We start from the raw sequence: 6,132 nt of genomic DNA, 5'->3' as shown, positions 1-6,132 counted from the left end.
AAAAAATATTACACTAATACCTCAGTTTTTATTTAAATGTCATGATAGTTTTAGGGAATGAATGCAGGAAATAGAGAATGTTGGTCATATTTAGACGTCGAAACGGTACTTGAATGATTCCCTACTTATATATATCTAGGAGGGTAGTTCCCATAATTTTTTCCGATGCAGTTGTGAACGTAATGCTTGAAGTGAATTCATTTTGCAAGCAAAATAGATGTCAAAAATCTTCTCAACTGTTATTCCAAACGTGAAAATGTCATCAACTGTCGAACCAAACTCAATTAGGCCTGAGTCATAAAAGTAACGTGCAGGCAATGGCTTAAAGATTGCAGGCTGCCCGTCCAACGTCCAAATCTTTTTATAAAACTTTCAGTTAAAAAGGGGACATGTTATTGGTTACACGGAGCTTGATCAATTTAACTTTTTATTTCTTTATTTTTTTACACTTCCCAGAGGGAAATAGGTCTTCGTAAGGACTGCAATTTTCTTCTCATCAAATTCAGGATGTCGTTCACAGGTGGCCTGTTCGACTTGGCAGACAGACGGACAGGAGGCAGCGTTCAAGTACGCAGTCAATTCCGTCAACAGCGACCGCACCGTGTTGGGCCACGTTCGTTTAGCTGCTCTGGTCGACAACGTCCCGTTCGGTGACTCCTTCCGCGGGGCTAGAAAAAAGTAAGCAAACATTACCCATTCATTTCTCCTTCATATATATATATATATATATATATATATATATATATATATATATATATATATATATATATATATATATATATATATATATATATATATATATATATATATATATATATATATATATATATATACACACACACACACACATCAATGAGGAGGAGGACTAAACACTTGCTAAAAGGGGTCAATTTATTTTCCCAGCATTTCGTAATGTCTTCATTACATTTTTTGAGGGCCGTACAAAATAGATAACGTAAAGTTACAATAAAGCTAAGAATTCAAAATTTAGAAATGGAAGTGACACAATGATTACATATTTACATTATAAAAATTTTTAGCTTAATTGTAATTTACGTCTCTATTTTGTACAGCCTCGAAAATGTAATGGAAGACATTACGAAACGTCGGGATCAAAATTAATTGACCCCTTTTAGCAAGTCTTTATGTTCTCCTCCTCCTCAGTGATGTATATCCGGCTGTGGCCACGCTGTTTGGATATATCATATATATACAGTATATTTCTCAGTAGTTACTGCCATTTTATGGATACAGCTTAATGCGTGTAGAAATAAAAGAATGGATGACTAAAACACAACAGTCTCACTCAGTCTGTTCGCTCGTGAGATCCGGAGTAGCAGCCATCTTGGGACCCCAGTCCGACCAGACTTCTGCGCATGTGCAGTCGATGTGCGACGCCCTGCAAATCCCTCATAGAGAACTTGTGGGATTTCCCGCTGTCGGGCGACTCCTACTCCATCAATCTCTATCCTCATCCATCCACCTTGGCCAAGGTAGGAGAGTGGCTGCTATGATCCCTTCCGGGAGCCTCCTTGTGCTTGTTCTTGTGACGGAGTTTTACGTTTTTTTTTTTTTTTATTTTAATGGATATCTGATATTCTCGTCTGATTTGTATAATTGCATATACATTTCTTTATTATCATTATTATATTATTATTATTATTATTATTGTTATTATTATTATTATTATATTATTATTATTATTATTATTATTATTATTATTATCATTATTAATGCAAAGAAAATTTACAAGACTCCATATAAAATAAACTAGCAAGATGCATCCATCCTTTTTATCAGGATAAATTAGCATTATCATTATAGCATATTATATAAACAAGATTCTGCCAAAAATTATGTTAAATAAAAAGTAAATAATTAATCATGTGTGCATTATCATTTTACTCTACAAGTTATGGAATGTCCTGAAGGCTGAAAGTGATCGTAATTTCTTTCGCATTTTCACATTCTTCTTTTTTCTCCCTTTTAGTATTACTATCAATACCATTATTGATTCTGAAGACCTGTATCAACCGAAAATAAAGCACGAAATAATGGTCACCTTTCCTTCTTCTTCGTTAGTATTTTATTAATACTATTATTAATTCTGAAAGCCTGTACCAGCTGAAAATAAAGAACGAAATAATGGTCACTAGTTCTTGACACTCCTTTTACCACAATTATTTCATCCCAAGAAATTATTTTAAGATTTTCCTCTCACAGAGCATGCTAATTTTTCCACTATTATTCTCTGTATCGTATTCTGTTTCTACATATAAGAATTAAGAGTTACATGGACATCATATCTAATGGAATAAACATGAACGTTTGTATCAAAGTAAGTCATGATAAAAATACCTTTTTTTCCACGACTCATTAAGCTGAATAACTTATGAAAATAACTAGATGTTTTTAATTACGTTTCCGAGTAGTAGTTTTCAGTATGTATAACAAATCCGTTAATTAAAAGATGGATTTTTATCGATGCTGTTTCAGGCTAAGTTATAAACAAATTAATATTATCCAATCCTTTCCCCACCCCAACACACACACTCGCAAAAAAGGAACATCTTTTTTATGAAACTGACCTGGTCAGGGATGAGAGAAGTGTTACTTTATCATGTTAGAATTTCCAGCAATAATTATTCAAAGACTGAAATAAAAGATCGAGCAAAGAGATGGAATTATGGTAACTCGGTCTATGGAGACTTACTGGATGGGTGACCTCCAGTGAATGTCAGACACGTTAAGCAAATAAGCCCCTGTGTGAAAATTACGGGAGCTTGCATCAATATTAAGTAGGTTAATGGGGCCGGCAGTGGGTCACAATAAATTAACAATAAATTAAAGAAAAAACTCAGAATGTTATATTTGGGCATACTTGTGAGAGAGCGTAAATTTTTTAATTGACAAAACCGTTTTTTAACTGTAATTTACCCACCGGAAGCCGGACGGTTGTAATCGCATTTACCGTGGACGAATGACGAGTCCGCTGTTGACTTTAAATGAAAGCTGGGGCGATTTCCTTTAGCTATTGAACATTCGAGATTGATTTGAAAGCCTCTTTCTGCTTGATTGAATCGGACAAGTTATTCGCTCTTGCATATTAGCTTGATTTTATGCCACGATACGTTCATTCATTTATTATATATATATATATATATATATATATATATATATATATATATATATATATATATATATATATATATATAATAAAGGTGGTGATGCACGGAGGAAAATGTTGTGCCTAAGCAAAAGGGTCGTGTAGACCGAAAGATCTTGGCTTCTCGCCATTACATTTCCCTCTGTGGCATCACCTTTATATATACATAGCATCACGTTTTATATACTTCGTGATCAAGTTATTCATATATATATATATATATATATATATATATATATATATATATATATATATATATATAGATATATATATATATATATGATATATGTATACACACACACACACACACATATATATATATAGTATATATATATATATATATATATATATATATGATATATCATATATATATATATATATATATATATATATATATAGATATGATATATATATCTATATATTTATATATATATATAGAGAATATATATATATATATATATATATATATACCTATATATACATATATATATATATATATATATATACTATATATATATATATATATATATATATATATATATATATATAAATATATATATATATATATATTTATATATATACATATACTACGCACACATATATACATATAGATTATATAGCGTTATATTTGGCGGACACAACTATTTTACCCTCAGCTAAAAGATGATAAATTTAGAGGCATGTAAGATTGATGTTTATATAGATGAAGGAATATATATACATACATACATAAATGCATACACACCTATCCCTCCCCCAAACTAACAGGTAAAAAAAAACATTTTTATACGTCAGCATTTCATATGATATTCTCAGAATATACGATGTCCATAAATACGTACAAGCAGAAAATAAATGTTCAGTCTCTTTTCCCTTCAATTCCTTTTTTTCGTTTCGAAGATTCACTGGACGAGGAAGCAAACGGGAGGGGAAAAAGAAAACTGGGCTCTAAGTGACAGCAGAAGAAGAAAAAAAGAAAATTGTGCTAGAAAAATAGAAAAATAAGATAAGAGAAAGGAAAAGTCCTACGAAAAAAACAAGCGAGCAAATAAGATGAAGACCGTAAAGCGTTTTCTAAAATGCTCGCAGTTTAGAGACGAGTTTCTGAAGAATTCTTATTTAATATATCGTTCACCTGTATAAAAAATATTCGGTAAGTAAAAGGGTAGAGTTGACCGAGAAGTAACAAGCATGTATGACGGCAGGTATATTTGAGTATATACAACCCTCGGGTAGGTGATCGTTTAAACTCAGGTATGTTATCAGAAACGAAAGATGCATTTACATTACGTATAATTGTATGTATATTATATATAGATACTATATTTCGCAATGGGATGGCAATGTTATATGACTATGGATGTTATGACCAGTATACATATGAGTATATATATCTATATATATATATATATATATATATATATATATATATATATATATATATATATATATATATATATATATACACACACACACACACACACATATATATATATATATATATATACTATACTATATATATATATATATATATATATATATATATATATATATATATATATTACAATTGAGAGAGAATTGGTTTTGCTAGCACTGGATTAAACGTAAATCTTTAATTCTGGTATACATTCGGCAATTATTTGGATAATTCTTGATTCCCAAGGGATTTAGTAAGGCCGACTGCTATTAAATTTAGAATGATGATGATGATAATAATAAATAATAATAATAATAATAATAATAAAAAAAAAATAATAATAATAATCAATAATGAAATTTTGAAAAGGAAATCAAACAATCGCTTTATAATAATGACTGGCGGACGTCACTAGGCTTTCGACCTGAAGTGTACATATATACTTTATAAGTAATCAATTTAACTTCCTGTTTCATCGTTAATCTTTTTTGAGCCGATGTTCAAGTGCAATTGCAGATTTTTTTCTTATACTCACAACGAGGTCATCATAGTCACTAATCCCCCAACATTGGGACAATTACCATTTGATTATTTTCTCTCGTTATTTCCCATAACATGACAGTAGCTATAGCGTAGCTGTAATGATCTACCTTTTGATCATTGCGTTCTTTCTATCTCCAAATTTCGAGGTTTTTTGCAGTTTTTTTATGTTTATCACCCATTCATTACGACCCTTCATCCACTCCTCAAATGATTACTTTTGTTTCAAATTTACATAGTCCTGAAATTAGAAACTTTTCCCTCTTCTGTGCGATAACTACTTTGCATTTCTTCGCCTCCCAGCAATTACATCCCTTTTATTTCAGGTAATTACGTCTTTTTATGTCCTCAGTTGAAGCAATCACAACGTTATTTTTCCCTTCCAAGTAATTACGTGCTTAATTTTAATTTCTCAGCTTTCGGCAATCACAACAATATTTTTTCACCCTGTCAGGTAATTACGTGATTTCATGTTCTCACCTCACGGTAGTTGCATCCTCCTGTCCTCCCAACCACACTTACTTCCTCTCTGCACAGGCCTATATAGACGTCCTGAAGAGACTCGGGTGGAAGAAGTTCTTCGTCATTTATGACGACACTTATGGCCTCATTCGCGTCCAGGAACTACTCAAAGAGCATTCGTTCACCTCAACCCTGAGGCAATTACCAGCGTCCCGTGATTACAGGTGAAGTCTTCATTTCTTTCAATTCCTCTTTTCAGGACCCTCCGCTTTTCTAGTGAATTGGGGTATCCCTTTCTTTTTCTTTAATAAAATACACAGGATTTTATGCTTCAATATTCCCAGTTATGAAACTATAGTAGATTCACATCAACAGTGCATTTGATGTCTAGGCCAGTCCCTTACGACGCTCCTGATTGGTGTTTTGATAAACCAGTCGCAGGGCTGCAAAACTCTCAGTCTCTCTCGAGAGTTCACATGGGTATGATGTATGTTCCACCTCTCCTGAGGGATACGTCTTTCAAAAGTATCCCTCAGTAGAGGAGGAA

General features: G+C 32.0%; 1 pseudogene; it reads left to right on the top strand.

The window, feature by feature from the left end:
• The first annotated feature begins 507 nt into the window (after nt 1–507).
• The window catches only part of LOC135206877 (glutamate receptor ionotropic, kainate 2-like), a 41,602-nt pseudogene continuing 35,977 nt past the window's right edge, over nt 508–6,132 (top strand).

This window comes from Macrobrachium nipponense, chromosome 31 (genome assembly GCF_015104395.2).
Source record: "Macrobrachium nipponense isolate FS-2020 chromosome 31, ASM1510439v2, whole genome shotgun sequence".
Taxonomy (NCBI): domain Eukaryota; kingdom Metazoa; phylum Arthropoda; class Malacostraca; order Decapoda; family Palaemonidae; genus Macrobrachium; species Macrobrachium nipponense.
This window is presented reverse-complemented; position numbering and strand designations above follow the sequence as displayed.